This window comes from Tiliqua scincoides, chromosome 7, assembly GCF_035046505.1.
Source record: "Tiliqua scincoides isolate rTilSci1 chromosome 7, rTilSci1.hap2, whole genome shotgun sequence".
In the NCBI taxonomy this organism is placed as follows: Eukaryota; Metazoa; Chordata; class Lepidosauria; order Squamata; family Scincidae; genus Tiliqua; species Tiliqua scincoides.
The window spans coordinates 50539648-50558034 of NC_089827.1; the positions used below are offsets into that span (position 1 = coordinate 50539648).

The 18387-nt window shown below is 42.6% G+C and overlaps 1 protein-coding gene and 1 pseudogene across 2 annotated transcripts in view; one reads left to right on the forward strand and one right to left on the reverse strand.

Annotated features, from left to right (window-relative positions):
- The window catches only part of CHST11 (carbohydrate sulfotransferase 11), a 218875-nt gene that overhangs the window by 153246 nt on the left and 47242 nt on the right, over window positions 1–18387 (forward strand). The gene's annotated exons all lie outside the window — the stretch shown is intronic.
- LOC136657919 (5S ribosomal RNA) lies at window positions 4734–4850 on the reverse strand (annotated as a pseudogene).

The following is an 18387-nucleotide window of genomic DNA, read 5'->3' on the forward strand; positions in this document are numbered from 1 at the left end:
TTTAATAATAGGTTCCTGGGTCTGTTTTAACAGTTTAATCTTCTAAATATTCCCACAAGCTCCACCGAGGAACAAGATGTGCTGATATTCCTACCAGAAGGCAAATAAAAAGGTAGTTAATGTCACTATAATAAAATGTAATCATTTATGATGCCTGCTGCTAATAGGATAAGATCTTCTCAGGCTAACTGAAGATAGAAGGATTCTAGGAGGCTTTTAAGACTTGTAGGTGTTTTTCCTGCAACATATTCTCATAGTGCAAAAACAGAGAAAGCCATCACCCAAAAAGGGAAAATTGATTTAAGGGTGGCAGTTGTGCAAATGAAATTGTGGTTTTCTGGCAAAGCAATGTCTTCTCAGCTGGGACTGATGGAAGCTACTGTTCCCACTTCCTCACAAATTTATCTGTGTTATTCCTATTTACTAATAGCGAACCAGCTGGTTGAGTATTTGTAGACAAAATGGGACCAACCACAGTGAGATGGTGATTGTCAGACTCCTTTGATATGCAGAAGTAGATATGTTTGTAAATTTCAAGAAAAAGGAATGGGGAAACGTTGTTGTTGTTGGCATCCTTCAGTCTCGGAAGACTATGGTATCGTGCTCTGAATGGTGGTTCTGGAACAGTGTCCTCTCCAGTGTGCAAAGCCTGGGTAAAGTAGATATGGAGGATAGACTGTTACCCATGCAGCAAATCCCCCCTCTCCACGTCGCTGAAATGGTCCAATGGAAAGGCAGAGGCCAATACGGTTGGTTCCAGCGGCGTCGCAGGAGTTGCCAGAACGTGACTGTGTTCAGCCATGAACTGCCTTAGGGACTCCGGCTCCGGATTTTGCCTCGAGGTTGACTCCTGAAGCCTTTTCCATAACTGGATGTAGCCACAAGGCAGTGGAGGTTTGGGATCAGAGTTTTCCTTCTCTCAGATGAACTGCCTTCCCAGGCTAAAAAAAAAAATTAAAAAAAAAATGGGGAAACACCCCCCCCCAAAGCAGCTTGATGCAGACTCAACATGCTCAGAGCCACCACCCCCCCCAAATGAAAGATTGACATTGCCAGTTAAGGAAAAAAGCAACAGAAGAACATGGAAGCAAAGGGAACTGGGCTGCTGGAGCCAATTGAGGATTAGGTTGATAAGATGCAACATTTTGTGTAAACTAATAGCAAATGCAGGTGGTTGAGCACCTGTTATATTGGAATCAGAATACAGTCACCCCAAAATAAAGGCAACTTCCTTGCGAAACATGCAGATGTACAGATATTCATAAATGTGAAGAGCAAGAAAACGTAAAGAATAAGCAACACAAAACAATCTGCTGGGGATTGAGCATACTCAGTGGCCCCCCCAAGAGCCATGGGATGTTAAAGATGATTGTCGGGGGGGGGGAGAATAACAGAACAGTGGTGTCAGTGGGGCAGGCAGGGGCAGGAATTGACTTGACTGAACCTTAAAATAGATTGACAGCTTTTAATGTCTTGAAAGTAGGCATTCAAATTGCGGGGAGGAGGGGGGTAGGTAACATTTGTTGCAAGTTACACTTCTGACTTTGAATAATGAACTGAGTGGTTCTGGACTTCTCAGTTAAGCCCGCAAAACAGGCCACCCACAAAGAAGGTAATGGTTTCTGCATACTTGAGGAGCTCTCTGTACGTGCAGAAAAATATATTCTTTGTAAATTTAAAAGAAAAATAAGAAAAATTTAGAAGTTGCCTAATGAGCATCTTAGTGGACTCAGGAGCCATGGAACAGCTACCCAGCAGTCAGTTCCAAACCTGAGCCCACTTGTGTCCTAGAGTATTGTAGGGTAAGTTTTCTGTGCCAACAGCATCCATGGAATAGGATGAGCATGGAAGAGAGATTTGGGAGAGTGCAGGTTAGGGAAAAAAGATGACCAAGAAGAATTGAGGTGGGTTAGGGAAATTGTTCATACTGATTAGAGATCATATAAGTCTAAACTAGGCCACTAGTCTTTGTTAGATACACTCAGCATGTTCTGCTACAGTGGCCTTGTGCATTTGATATTTTTGTACTTGATGACTTTGATGACTTGATGTAAATTTTTCCCACATAGACGGCTTAAAAAAGACATTTGGTTTCCTGCAGCTGAGTGCTCATATTAGCATGTAGCATAAGCGCTTGAAAGGGTGAAATAGGATTTTGCAGCTTGTACTTGCGTGCATGTGGCTTTGTCACTTTCAGAGAGCACATTTTTTAAAGCTGCTAATAGAAATAAGTTCAACTGAAGGCTGGGGAAACTGCTGTTGATTGATTTGCTCAGTCCCAGCCATTTAAGGTGAAGTTCACATCCCATAGTTGCAATGGCACTGTGCCCATTGAATCAAATGATTATAGATCTCTCCATTCACGTACCTTAAAGCTTCGCTGTTTAGTTCAACTGTGTGGAAAGCCTCAATTTCTGATAGAAATTGTATTAATCAATTTTAATAATGAATGGCATGTAAATTATTTTGAGTCCCATCTCTCCTTCCTGCCTGCCCTTCAGCACCAATAGTCTGAGGTGGCTGAGAAGGAAAAGTGGAAAAGGAAAGTGGAAAAGACTAGTGTTGGACTAGAGTTGCTCCACATTATTGAGAAACAAACCTGGAGTTTCTACGGTGTGTTTATTCAAAAAGGAGCTTCAGCCAATCCTAGCTGTGATGTGTATTTCTGTGAGGTGCCTGTTTCAAAATACCAGTATATTACATTCTCATGTTATGTTTTTAGGGGTTACACTCAAAGAAAACGAGGTAATGTGTGAACAGCCCTATGTAAAAACATCTCCGATGAAAATGTGTACATCTTCTGAATCAAACCGTTGGCCTATCCAACTAGGTGTCTATCGGTCAAAGACTGAGTGCACAGAGAACAATAAAGTAAAACATAAATTCAAAAATGCATAATCCAGAAGCATAGTTAAATTAATCTGTTGTAGCAAATACAACAGAGGGTCCAAACATGCAATTAAGTTTGTGTCACCTTAACATCTTGGGAATTTTTTTTTGCGCCATGAGCTTATTTGCAAAATCTAAACATAGGTTATCCTAGATATAGAAAATGAATACTACCAGCAGCAGAAGGGATGATTTATCTTATTTAGAGTGTTTTACAGCTAAGAGCCCTTCTGTTCCACGTGCAATGTGTCTCCATTCAATTTCTTGTTAGTAGCACAAGCAGGAACCCCTCCCAACCTACCAGAAAGAGAATAAAATCAACAAATGTACACCCAAGCTGCACTGCTGTGTTGTTCTTTCTAACATCACCAATTCATCACTTTCCTGCCACCATAAGTTTGCTGCAAAACAACAGCGCCCTGTATTTTTAACCTCACCTGGGACGGTGGAAAATATTTTTGTTGAATGCTTCAGCTTTCCTGGAACAAGATTTGTCAGGAAGATGACTGTCAGGTCAGCAGGGGAAGATAACCCTTGCTTTCCCAATAGCTAAGTGGCACGGTTGTGTAGGAAGACAGCACAAGAAGCAGGCGATCCCAAACAGAGCCAAAGAAGCAGACACAGGCTTGATTGTTGCAGAAGCATGTATTGGTAAAAGGAGCAGGCAGAAGAGTAGTCAGTCAAACAGTCCAGAAGTCAGGGAGACAGCAGGTCACAGTCACGAGAAGACAGTCCAAAATCAGTACACAAACCAGCAGCATGGCACACAGAAACTCCACCACAACAACCCACACCATGGTGTCTGTGCTTGCCCCATATATACCGGTGCCAGCCAATCAGAGTAGGGCGACCTCATAGTCATAAGACAGTCTTGTGACCCACTCTGATTGGCTGTCCAGTGGTGTACTGCACCATTCACTCATAGCCTACGTGACTGCACACATCTCTCCTCAAGTCACGTGATTCCCACCTGTAACAGGTGCAGCTGATTGCATCAGTATACATATACAGTGCTGCTGCTGTTCCTTTAATTACATTTCACACCAGCCTGGACATCAAGGCCCCTCCTGCCACATCCTGGCTTATAATAATTCAGGGCCTGGGGTGCCAAAGGTCTGACAATGACAAACCAATGAGATCTGTGAAAACTTGAGTAAATTATGGCTTCTCAACTCTGCTCATTGCTCAACTAAAGGAATAGAATCATAAAATTTATATGGCTTGGAGACACCTCAGAAGTAACCTGGACCATTGTAGTACAAAATATCCTGGAAGCTGAAGAGATATGCCATTCCATTCACAACTGGCAGGAAGTGGGAGGGTATTTCATCACAGGAATCAGTATGGATGGTGGACAACATCATAGATACATCGTCCATTAAGTGTATTTGGCAAAATAGTTATGTTCTGCAAAGGTGAGCTGGAAGGGTGGCTTCATCCCCTTTTTTAACTTCTCCTCCCAAATTTGAGAACTTTCCATTTAACATTCCTTAAAAATCATGCTCAAAGTAGCCCTGTAGACAGTATCTGGGTAAAAGTTACAGGGGAAGCAACAAACACAACATTATGGTGAGTGTCTACTATAGACCACCGGGCCAAGGGGAGGATGTAGATGATGATTTCTTGAAACAACATATAAACATGCAAAGTGCTGGCTACAGGCAACCTGCTGTCTGCCACAGCATGCCACTCCCCCAGGTGTGGGGCCTGAGTGGGCTGAATTCGTCCAATCAGGCTAAAACCAGCCCTCGTCGTAGCTACTTGTTAATGTTAGGGCCCAATCCTATCCAATTTTCCAGTGGTTGGTTGGTTGGCAACCTTCAGTCTCGAAAGACTATGGTATAAGCTTACAGCACCTGGTATTCCCAGGTGGTCTCCCATCCAAGTACTAACCAGGCCTGACCCTGCTTAGCTTCCGAGATCAGACGAGATCAGGCATGTGCAGGGTAACTGTTGCTGGTGCAACTATGCCAGTGGGACATGCACTGCATTCTGTGATGGGGAGACAGTCACAGAGACCTCCTCAAGGTATAGAAACATTTGTTCCCTTACCTCGGGACTGCATTGTGGCTGCACCAGTGCTGGAAAGATCACTTTGGAGATCAGCAGCTGAGAGGTGCTCTGCGAAGTGATACCTTGGAAGAAACAGTGCTGCTGAAAAGGCAGCCCGCATAATAATTAGGCCCTCCTAACACTTCAGCAGTGTCTCCAACTCTCCCCTCTCTTGATCTGACCCTTCCCTGTAGCATTCCTTGCCTTCTGAGACCTCCTTCCATCTCTCCCTCTCATAGCCTCAGCAGAAGCATTGCTGCTGAAAGAGCAGCGCTAGGAGAGCCTAATAATCATGTGGTTCTGGATAAAGAGCTTCTGTCGGCCATATCCAGCCCACAGGCCTTATGTCTGACCCTCCTTCCTTAGAGTATACTGTAGAGCAGCTCTGCAGCCTTCCTCTCCAGCACTGTGCCACTTCACTTCTCTGTGAAGATTGCATCCGATGAAGTGGGCTCTAATCCGTGAAACCTTATGCTGCAATAAGTGTGTTCATCTTTAAGGTGTCATAAGACCCTGTGGTTTCACCTGTGAAATAGACACTCATCCACCTCCCCTAGAGTGAAAACTGAGCCTGCCACTGTCTCGAGAGCTTCTTCTCTTTCACCCAGCTTACATTTTCCAGCTTGCGTTTAATTATTTACTTGCATAGGTAAATCTTTTTCAGGAAAGAAAAAGGGAAGGACAATTCTGCTGTGATTTGGAAGCTATGCATTGTTAGCAAGCCTTTCAGCTAATTCTTCCAGTGTGAATGATGAGATTGATTGGGGACTCTTAGAAAGAGCAAAGAGGATCATTCATGAATTTGCCAGCTTCCAAAACAGTTCGGTTTGTCAGACACTTAAAAATGAAAGAGATCCAGGGTCTGCTCAAAGTTAGAGCGATGTAATCCTTACTCTGTAGAACTGGTGCTGTGTCAAAATACTGTTACATGGGGTAAGGATGAAAGAGTCTTAAACTCTTACTGGCATTTAACAGGCCCTCCAGCAGGGTGTGATACGGTTTGCACAAGCAATACAATAGATGTTAAATTTCACCACTTGTTAAATTAGGGATAACTGTCTCCAAACTATTGAGTTTTATGAAAGGTGAGGACTACTAAATAAGATTTCAGGCACACAGTGTTTAATCTGTGCTCCGTGTAATGGAGCAATGTAACCCGATTATATTTCAACAGCTGTTTTAGTCTTTTCTTCTTCCTCTTTAAGGTATTCATTCCTTGTGGATGTTTTGGAGAGCTCTACTTGAAATATATGGGCAAGAACCTGGTTCAATAAGCTATCTATGACTGCTCTGGCTTATGGTGAAGAAGGGAAAAAAAGGTTTTGCATCCAAGTCAGCCTTGAGCAGAATAAAAACATTCATTCCTCCCTCCTCGAGTTTCACTGCATTTGATTTGGAAGGTAGTGAGGGAACAAAGTCAACAGTGTTCCTTGACACTTGGGGTAGTTTTCCACAGTATCAGAAATAACTGAGTAATCGGCAGTGGATGGTTTGAGGCCCTATTTAAGTATGAATAAATAGGTAAATACACAGAAAAAAATAAACTTAGGGAGTGGTCAGTCGCACTTGTTGCTGTGCTGTGATTTTGCTGTGGAAACCATCTATGGTGCAAAAGAGCTGTGAGCATGACTACCTGAAGCTTGTGTGTGTTGTCTTCATTGAACATGGCCTTTTGTCAATGGTGTTGGCTCTGATGCCCGTCATGGGCAGCATCCTAGTCATGCAGAACTGCCATGGTAGAGTACTACCTGGCTGCCAGCCGGGCTGTGATGTCTTTGCTCTGCCCTGGCTCAGGGAATGATACTATCAGCTGCCCGCTGATTGAGGCAGGGTGAGGATAGAGGAGGAGCAGGGGGATTTAAGGGAAGAAAAGCCAAGAGACTGGGAAGAAATGAGAGAAAGGGGAAGAAATTAGAGGGAGAGGGAGAAACCAGAGCAAGGACAAGGGAAGGAGAACAGGGCAGGAAAATGTAATGAGGTAGAAGGAGGGAGGTAAAGCCCCAGGCAATGGGGTGGGAGTGGGAGACAGAATTGGATATCTGACAGAAAAGGGGGATGGACTCAGGAAGGTACAGAGGGAACCCTGAACAAATGTTCCCTTACCCTAAGAAGCTCCCTTACCCTACAGAAGCTCAAATTCCCCCATGGGATACAGCAGAGACCATGTTGGCGCCACTGTTATCTCTTTGTGGGAAGTTACATAGGACTGGACTGCCTAGCAGCAATTTTGTACCCTTACCGGGGAATAAGTCCCACTTTATTCAAGGAGGCTTACTTCTGAGTAGGCATGCATAGGATTGTGCTGTCGGTTTGGTCAACTTTAATGGGTAGATCTTTGCGGCCCTGCCAGCTGTGGTTGTATGCAGGTTGTTTGCAATGCTTAAATTGCTGCCATCTCTTTATTCTCTTTGTAGAGGCTTGTTGCCTTGCTGTGGCTTCAGAGATGATGTACACATAGTAAGCATCCATGGGGATGTGAAAAGTAATGACCCACAGTGCAGTGTGTCCTGGGTTTGTTGGCTCCGTTTCTTGGTTAAATTGGCACCACCTGTGCTTGGCGTCGGTGAAGAACTTTGCTGAATGAGCAGTTATGATGAGTCTCCTGATGCCTTCAATAGCCCAGCTTTGCCACTTTGCAGCTAGGAAAGCACACAGCAGTGATTTCTTCTATTTTAGGTGCATCAGTGCAACCTAAAAAAAAATATTTGTACCAAGAGACTGTACTACTGGCAGTCTAATATTTTGCAGGGGAAAAAAAATAATATTAAGGAAATTTCCATTAGATCCCTTGGCGCATCCCAAGTATGAATATTCATTATAAAATATGTATGCAATATACTGTATAGTGATGAAAATCAGCATTATACGGTCTATTAATATAAAATGTACATTTTCTATATTTAATAATCACGTCTGCTGACGTGGACTCTGGTCCATGAAAGCTTGTGCTGAAATAAATTTGTAGTTTTAAAGGTGCTACAAGACTGCCTTTGTTGTTTTTGCTGCAACAGTCCAGCACGGCAGTTGCTCTGAAAGTTGTTTTAATAGTATTCTTTAAAAAAAATTCAGTGCTGTAGTAGCATACCTCTTGTTGCTAATTATCCATATTTATTAATATATCCATATTTGGTAGCAATCGTATTGTCCATATTTATTTGGTACAATCCCTCCCTGCATGGGTGCTATGCCAGGGCACAGAAGAATCTGCATAGTGCATGATTATGATAATAGATATTTATATACCCCGTTCCAAAAAACAGCCCTGTTCTCCCCATCCTTCTGGGCATGGAGGCACCATATTAGGTTGTCATGAGGGATAGGAAGCCAGTGTATACCTCCTTGAAACCCTTGCACCCTCTCCATTCAGGTACAGGCTTCCCATTCATCATAAAAACCTGCTGAGAAGCCCACAGTAAGGGGGCAAAACATGACTCTTCTACCCATTGGGGATATATCCCTCCAGCTGCACCATGCTTGCATCTGTCCAGGTTGTTCCCTTAGTCACAACCAGTTCATCCATGAAGCCAACTTAGGCAGTCACCTCAGGCTGCAGATTTCAGGGGGGTGCACCAGTCTCCATCCAAGCACTCACCTTCACTGCTCCTCTTCCCCCATTTCCTCACTCAGGAAAGGAAGAGGCGTATGGAGCGACAGAGGAAGTGTGAGCAGATTATGAGCACCACTCTGTTCTTCTCCCCTCTGCCTTCTGCTTTCCAGGGGGCAAAAGGAGCATTGGGTGGCACATTACCCAGGGAGAGAAAAAAGTGCTTGGCATCCCATCTCACATGCCAAGAGGTCTTGGATTGTTTCTGCCCTTAGTATCCATTTAAAATTCTGTGGAAAATTCTGTTTCCCGCTCTGTGGAAAAAAGCACACAGAATACTATAAATTAAAACAAGGAGAAAACTATAGCAACACTAGAAAAAGGGAAGAGAATGGGAAGTGTGAAGGAGACTCGGGAGAAAGTTCCCTTTCAGAAATGCAAACCTCTGGTATTCATCAACCTTCTATTAGAAAGAATACAATTCAGGCATAACAACACGATGTATAAAATTGCCTCTGATGAATGTTTTTTATCTCAGGAGTGACATTAACTAACAAGAAATGGAAGCAAAAAAGGGTGTTAAAACAATTAGCCAATTCTAAATTGAAGAAGATACAAAACAATTAGGCTAGAACCAGGGGCAGGTGTACTCAAAATCTAGGCTTGGGGCATGGATTTTCTGATCCTGGGCCACTGCCAATTCTTCCTGAAACTTTAGGTTAGAGCCAGAGTCTGTCTGTATAGAAGACAGGCCTTCTATTGAAGGGCTCTGAGGAAGAGGCCTCAGAAGAGAGGTTAGGGCTCTGTAGACCTGGTATTTATACTAGGCCTGGACAATCCAGAGGTTTCATACTGCTTATCAATCCCTGGGACTGATGTTGCACATTGCCATTCTGGGGGGGGGAGGTATTTTTAATCAGAAAGTGTTCACTAGGCCCATATTCTGTTCCCTGCTCAAGTCCTGGAATCTCTGACATCAACAGGAGCACATCTACTGATTACAAGGACAGATACGTTTCCAGCAGTCTCCCATCCCCAAATTGGACGGATCCAGATCTGCTTAGTTTCACCAAGGTGCCTTTAGACCAGACCTCAGGGGTGAGAGGATGCAAGCATAGAACACACCTGATCCCTACTGCTTTTATGTGCAGGAGGCTTCTGCCTTTGCTGGCTGCCACCCATTTACATGGTAATGCATGCAAAGATAATGCAAAATTGGAGCTCTCCTTTGTGTAACACTGTGATGCTCCAGGTGTCTGTGACACTCCAGGTAACCTCACCAGAGCTACTGTCTTCCAGTGGTGGCAGAATGGGACGATGCTTTGATAGTGCTGGACATCCATAGCATGCGCAGACTTCCCAAGAAAGTTTCTGTGATGTGGGGCCATATTGTCCAAGATGGCAGCATCCCTACTGCAGGTGTTCTAGAAAGATAGCATGCAATGTTCATGTCAAGCCCCAACTATGCCTTGGACTACAGAAAGCCTAAAACTGACCATGCAGTTCACATGCTATTATTATTAATAGATCTAGATGCTGTACAGAGATTAAAATAAAATAAAACCTACCCACAGGTGTACATAAAAGGCAGCAAAGCATAAAAGGAGAGAGAATGGCAAATGTTTAGCAATACTCAATAACCCTGTCATCTCCTCGAAGGAACAAAACTCTAAATGTAAGCCTCTGCCTATTCCTCTTCCCCAGCCTTCATTTTCACATGTATCCATTTATTCTGAACTATGTAAGGGGCGGAAAATACTCATAATGAATTTCTATACAGGATAATCGCTGCTGGAGACTCTGAAAGCTCTTTTCACATTCTTGCTCCTCGGTGTTTATTTAATTTCAGGAGAGTTTGCTAAATGTATGCCGTGCGCCGGCTTTATTACCCCTTCCCTCTTTAATTGCTGCACTAATTTTTTAAAAACAGCTTCTTATTTTTATATTTAAGGGTCCCCAGGTGCGGTGATTTATTGGTGTTGGAGAATGATTGATAAATGATTTGAGTTAAATAGAAAAACTGGAGGCATTGTGCAAAACACAAATGGTGCCAGGATGGCTACACAGGAGCCACCAGTGTATTTAATGTGACGCTTATTATACAGCTGCTGCTTGCCATAGCCAAAGCAGCCACAAATGTCAACTGTTCCATGGGAATAAAAAAGTTGCAATAAAAACCTCTAACTGCTCTTAGTAGGCTCAATTCCTGTAGCCATCATTCAGGTTTCTATTGCGTTATCTGATGTTGCATTTTTTTTTTTGCTAGAGAATGGAATAAAATCGAGCTATAGTCTTGAACATGTATTTAGATTGTACACATAGCTCCAGTTCCGATCCCAAGGACTATTTATTTGCATGAATGAAAATTAATTCAAACGCAACTCGTTATACCAATACCAAGAGAACAGTTTGCTCCTCAGGTCAGGGCAGCATTAGTGCATGTATGCAGTGTTCAAGCATGGTGGAAATAATGTCAGAAGATGCCCATTCTGGGCTGCAGGCCATGAACACGAGGACACAAGCCATTACCATGAGGGTAATGGTACCCCAATTTCGCTGGCGCAGATCTGAGTAGCCCCATAGGGTGTCTGGGGCATTATTCAGGGTAAGAGGATATTTATCCCATTCCTCCAAGTTGCGCTACTTGGCCTGCCTGTCCCCGCACAGGTTAGGATTAGGCTATAAAATAGATTAGCGGAATGCACACGTTTTGTTAATCACGTTGTATCGTATACTTTGTGTATCAGGCCAGCTGTAGGAAATGATCCCATAATGCTGGCACACTTTTCCTTCAAAAATGAATTTAAAAGGTTGACTAGTACCAAAACTCTATAATCAGGAAGTTGTTTTTAAGCCAGAAAAAAAGATGAGTGTGCAACCTTGAACATTAAGTGGATAATTTTAAAATAGTCAGCATTATTTGCAAAAGATTGCACATACTTGAATTCATTTTTCACATCTTTTTTTTCAAGTGACTGAATGGGGGAAAAGGACATTTGGAGGTTAATTTCTCTCAAAAAATGATTGATGTGAAAACTTCAGAAAAGCTCTGCTTGGGAAGTTCCAACATAGCACCTTCTTTCTATGCCCTTTTAAAAATTATTTTTGTAGATGGTGAAAACTACTGTTGTCAGTTAATTAAAGATATTTTATTTGATGAACCGGTTGAAAATCAGAAGTTAAATAAATTGTTTAAATGCATATACTTCTTCAGAACAACATTGAAGTTCTGTCAAAACATGTACCTTTAAGAATTATGCTATGTCAGTCATGGCATTACTATATAGAGCTTCAGGCCTTCCATATTTATTTTATTTCCCCTCTCAATCAGGAGGTGCCCAGGGCAGGCCACAATAAAATAATACTAAAAATAAAAAAAATTAACAGCAGTCAGAATATCAAATCAAAGAAAATAAATGGGTTTTCAGCTGCCATTGAAAAATAGGCAGAGAGAGAGCCAACCATTTCTATAATGGCAAGGAGTTCCATTCATAGGGTGCCACCACAGAGAAGGCCCTCTCCCAGGCCAACCCAACTAATTCAGCTTTCATTGTTGACAAAACCTGCAGGAAGGCCTCTCCAGATGACCTCAAGGTGTGGGCTGTTTTGTATTAGGGAAGGCAATCCTTCAGGTATCTTGATAGTAACTGTTGAGGGATTTAAAGGTAAGCGGTAACCTTGTCCATGTTTGTAAGGTTAACCATGTCAGAAAGGCTGGTTGGCAACCTTCAGTCTCGCAAGACTATGGTATAAGCCTACAGCACCCAGTATCCCCAAGAGGTCTCCCATCCAAGTACTAACCAGGCCTGACCCTGCTTAGCTTCCGAGATCAGACGAGATTGGGCATCTCAGAAAATGACGGCAAGATGGTCTTCATTTTCTGATGGCTGTTCCTGACTTGGTTAGCATTACAAGCATAAGAACTGAGACACATCAAAGTTTGTAGTGTCATATTCAAAAGCATAAAATGGTTATCCAGGATGCATGTTAGGCTGGTTTTAATTTAGATTTTAGCTTATAGCAAACAATGGAGGTATTTAGCAAATGGTTGAGGAAAATGAAGAAATATAATTGTGCAGCTCGTTGGATTGTCAATTTTTTGCCTCTTGCAGGAATTACTTAAATTCATATTCCTAGCATTAGAACAAGATGCACAAAACTTGCACCCTAATCTTTGCATCGGTGCTTAGAAAGATGGTGGAAGCCTGTGGGTAAATTGCATCATTGGACTTGAGAGTCCTTCCCTCTGATCCCAGTGAAGACTGGTTGTGCTTACTGGGTAGGGAAAGCAAGACACCTTACATGTGTGTCAGGGAAATTTCTCTTGTGTTCTTTTATATGTTCCAGGAATGAGCCATAAATTTAGGCCTGAATTCCATGATAGCGAGTGTCATAGAATCAGTGGAACTCACCTTCCTGGAATGTGACTAATATTGGAATGTTAAATCATTTTGGTCCATTGTTTATGAATCCTTTCCTACAGAGAAACAAGCTTCCACGATTTCCCATGGCAACCTGCTCTTAGTCAGAATATTTTTTTTTTCTCAAGATGCAGCCTCACATTCTGCTGTTCCCAGTTTTTGGAAAGATGTTTCCCATCTGTCTAGATTTAGTGACAATTTTAATTTTTGATGGGGAGAAGTGTCGCAGAATTGGTGAAAGCTTCAGAGTGCATGTATGTACCACAGTAAGCTTATAATATAGCCCCGGAGTTGGCAAACTGCCAGGTTGCCTTTGGATAGCTTATTGAAACGTAACCTAACAGAGTCATCCAGAAAAAAACAAAATGGAGGAGGAAGATGTGGAATCATTCCAGATGAGATTTGCTAGCACTAGATTAGCATTATACTGGAGCTGGCTCTGTTCAGTGGCTGCAGAGGAAACTTCACAGTTAAAAAAAAAAAGAAAAAAGATGAAATGCTGGAAGGCAGCCCTCTCGATCCTCCTATTGCTGCTGTGCCAAGGAAGGGGCTTATTTTTTTTCAAAGTGGCAGTGTGTGTTTGAAAAATGTTGTGCATAATCACATTTTAAAAAATGTATGAGTTACAGAAGGGGATTGGCATTCTGTGACTGAATTGATGATTGAGTGCTGCCACCCTGGCTTCATCTGAAGACAGCTCTGTCCAACTCCAGTGATATCTGCCCTGTCCCAGTGTTAGTTCTGCCAGGGCTTTACAGTTCTCGAGCATGTGTACCGAAACAACCCTTTACGTATAAATGTGTACACTGACTTCTATGTGTTAATATGACATCTCTCTTTCATATGCAAGTGTGGAAAAGATTTTATACAACCCAAGAACCTTGTTTTTCCTTGTGAATGAAACTGAGGCAGAGCATCTTACCAGGATGTGATGAAAATTTGGTAGCGCTGCCGGAAGGCAGTTGAAGTTCCTTCAGCATGAATCCAGCTGTATCTCAACATTTGGCCTTCCCTAACCTAGGCACTTTCCAGTAGGATCCCATTCCCTCAATATGTTCTAAAGTGACTATTTGGAGAGAGAAGGAGGAGTTTCCTTTTTGAAGGACTCAAATCAGACTATGCAGACTGTGTTTGGTTGCTACCATCTATACTATTTATGGACAAGGACCGATTCAGGGTGACCCTGCAGGAAACATGGAATGTTGAGTTCAGCTGTGCATTGGGTCTATGTGTTTCCCTTTAAAACCAGAACAGATCTGGCTATTAGGCAAACTGAGGTGATCATCTCAGGCAGCAGCTTGGTGGAAGATACAGGCACCACCATTTACATCAGCCTCAGTCCATTTTGTTTCCTGCCTCTGCTGCCACTTCTACTCCTCATCCCCTGCTCCCTGGATTTGAAAAATGAGAATGGAGCAGAAGAGGAAGGAGAGGTGGCCTAGAATGTTTCTCAGTAAACACTAGATCTTCTCTTCTGGCCTTCACACCTCCTCTTCCACCCATCCTTTCTCAAAGGCGAAGAAGGGTGAAGCAAATTGTTGTGTGCTATAGTACCCTGCTACCCACAAGCAACTGGTGACTGCTGGTCAAACCCACCTTGGAACCATGGAGTCCAATCCCTTAGGAACAGTTCATCACAAAAGCTGTCTAAAGAGGCCTCTCTTGTGGAATCTTAGATGTGCAATGGCAAGGAAGACAATCCTTCTAAACTGCATAAAGTGCACAGTATTTTTTATGGTATGTCCTTTCTTTTCTTTTGGTAAACGTTGGAAGTCTTGTAATACTGGTGCTATACAGGAGGCCACATAAGAATCACAGCCATTTAAAAGGAAAGTAAAAGTCATCTTCAGAGTGGGAGCACAATTTCTTAAAAAAGGTAACTTCTCAAAGGCTTGGTTGTGTGTTGGGGGGTAAAAGTAGCAGGTTGTATCCACAGCAGTTCCCTTCAGTTCCCAGATTGGCCACCGGTCAATTAGATGGATTAGCAGTTCTGGCAGCACATATTTGGGGATTTGTATTCCTTTTGCTTGCCCTGCTGTGCCTCAGCAAACTTTCTTCTGAGAAATGTCATTTTAATCATGATTTGTTTAGCCTTGGACCTTTGACAGGTCTAAGATTTCACAGCCCTTCGAGGCTGGAATGAAGATCTATGAAAAGGGAGAGTTTTCTGTCTGTCAAGCAGGTCACCCTGCAGTTGCTTCTAACTTTGGAAAAAAAACATAACTTAAAGCTTGGTGAAATGTTGCCTTAGTATATAATTTGTTGAATTTACTCTTGGGTTTCCCTTTCATGGCTGCATTCCAGAACTATGCAGAACAACATGTTTCGGGTGTAGTCCCACGTTCTGATCATAAACCGAGTTAAGTGGATCAGTCTGAGTGAGTTTACACAAAGGTCCACATAGGTTTGCCATCCTTTTTATTCCACATAAATCTTAGTATTCAAATTCATCAGGGAGCAAATGTCTCTGCCACTCTAGCTTTCAAAGCGATGAGATGCAAAGCAGAACATGTCTCATGTAATGCAATAATAAAAGAGACTTTCATCAAGTATCCCTACCCAAGTTGCATGTGCTGAAATAGCCTCTTTTTCACAACTGCTAAAAGTGCTTGAGCTCTATCACCTTCGTCACCATCCTATCTTCTCCCTTCTAGCCTCCATGTATATCTTCTGTTACTATAACATGAATAGGGACCCAATCTTATCCAATTTTCCAGTGCCCGTACAGCTGTGCCAATGCGGCATGCATGGCATCTTGTGGTGGGGCAGCAGTTACAGAGGCCTCCTTAAGGTATGGGAACATTTGCTCCCTTATCTTGGGGCTGCATTGTGGCTGCACCAGTGCTGGAAAATTGGATAGGATTGGGCCCTAACTTGTCCCACCCTACTCTAAAAAGTAATGGGAAGAATGATTGTTCAGAGAAAATACCAAACTCATCTTCTGAGCTGCATAAGGTATTTCAGGAAGCCAGTTTTAAGCTGTCCTGGGGCAGAAGTGAGAACAACCAATAGAAGTCAATGGAGAAATCCAGGATTTTAGGCAGCTGGGACTGGGTAGCAGCATGTTACCTCCCCCTCTCCCCCCATAAGATAACAAAGACAAGAGTCCTTTCTAATTGAGGTCTTGTGTTCTGTGAAACAAAAATGTGTTTGAGCTTTTAAACATTTGAAAATCTTACCCTGCCAAGTCCAATGCAAATTAAAATTTAGTTTTAAACAATTCCCATGAAATGAGACCTGAGTTACAGAAAGCATGACTGGTCATTGGTGCTACTTTTTGTTTCTAGAGTGACATGTAGGTGCCAAATTGGAGCTCTGGTAAAATTCTAGGTTTGTCTGGTTTGATTTTTATGGGCAGCTCTCATTTCCACGCAGGGGAAGTAAGCGCTTAAAGTTGAGCCTTGTGCATCAGCCTGGCCATTTTCTATGGTTCAGATGCAAAATTGAAGATGTGTTCTCCCAGGAAGGATGTGCTCCTTTATGGTAGCTCCTAGTGACACAATAAGACCAATCAAAAATAGAGGTGGAGAAACCACAGCTACAGGTTCCCGTTCAGAGAGGAAACCCAGTCAAAAACAGAACTCACATAAATTTGCTCCCAAACCTTGATAGGCAGCCACAGAGATATAACCATATGTGTTATTTCTGTAAGCTCTTTCTGATTTCACTTCCCACAGCCCTTTGCTTGCAGCAGGAGGTTGACTGATGCTGAAAGGTTGCACCCTTTCACACAGCCATTTCAGTATGATGATAAACCATCACAAGCTGTCATTTCTTTGATGTGCTCTCCAGACTCTTGCATAATCTGAGAAAGATTCTGGAGTGCCCTTTCCTGTCGTGTTTCCCAGGATGTGCTAAGCTGTCCTCCTTGTATGCTTCAGAAAGGTTTGTGGAGATTGGTCATCATATGGACTTTGTGGGGAGGGGGAGAATTGGGCTTGGATCTGCCATGTCCCACCTGCCCTGGACTTGATGTGTGGCCTTCGGCCAGTTGCCAGCCTAAGTTTCAATCTGTAAAATGGAAATAATATTGGCAACTTTCCATGATTCTTGCAAGGGCAAACTGTTGTGAAATTTGTGAGGCAGTCATAGTTCAAAGTGCAAGAGAAATAAATAGTAGCAGCTGAAACATGATACAGGATTGAATTTCTCAACAAATCTACAAATCCACAAGATCAGTAGCTTTGCAAAAGTGAAAGAAACTGTTTTATTTTTCATCTCAGTCTCACCAGGCCCTTGTGATATTGGGAATAGATTCTTCTGGAATTCTGGAATAGTTTTGTGCCCTTTTAATTTCCTCTTATTTGGTTCTACATAATGGAATATTCCATAGCTAAATTCCTGAAATGTAAATTTTGTATGCATGAATTAAAGCACAGAAAGGTGGCAGTCATCCCAATGAGAAACGTGGCATGACATTACTTACAGATTAGAGTTTACTACAACCTCATCTATTGGTAACAGCCATTTTACATGAATACTGTGGGGAGGAATTTAATGTTAAGATCATACTGTTTTAAGCCATTTATGCCCAACACTGCATATATGCAACAGGGACTAAATGTGTACACCTACGTGCCAGGTAGGAATGGGTTAATTAATATTCAGTTTTCTATGGACACTTCAGTCATGCGCCTTGTCATCTTCAGCTTATGTTGTTAGTTTTGTCATCTAAAGTTGGTCTCTGTTGCTTCAGGGGCTAACTGCCCCTTACAGACAGTCAAATGCTCCCCCCCCCCTTTTTTTTTTTTGAGAAATTAGCTTTAGGGGGAGGGGTTTGGAGTGGAAAAGAAGCAAGGAGAGGTGTTTAACTCTTCCTTGCCTGGAACTTTTCTCCTCCAGTTCCCCACGCACACTAGGAGAAAAGCCAGTAGGGATCTGTTTGGAGCACAGAAGCTGTGAACATGGAAAGGACAACTCCTACTTCTCCATGCATTTACATTCTAGGGCTATTGCTGCTGCCTGAAAGACATCAAATTCTATGAGGATTTGCTGCAACATTTATCCCACACACTCTGTGATTTGATGAATGCAGCATACTAAGGGCTACTGTTGGCAACAGGGATGCCTGCAGTTGGGCCGTGTGCAAAGAGGGACTTAAGTTTTCGATAATCTCTCTGGCTGTCTTGCTTTTTGATCAAACCCTTACACTTTGTTTTCCTGCTGTTCCTGGGTTTGAAAAGATGGGAGTCTGAAACCTGTCACAAGATTCCTGTTTAAATTAAAGCGGTTGAAGCTGGAGTTGTCAAAAGCCGACTTATAATTACCGAAATCACGCACGAAGGGATTTAGCAGCAGTTGTCAATTTTCAAAGGCAGTAGTGGGGTCTGGCAGCATCTGGCTCCTGTTGGTTGAGCTGATAAAACACCATAAATGTTCTGTAGATTGCTGAGGGTAACTGTCAATCTTAAAATGTTTGTGAGGTCCCAAAACCATTGTGAGTTGAAGTGAACAGCAGGCACTTGATTTAAAAAAAAACAA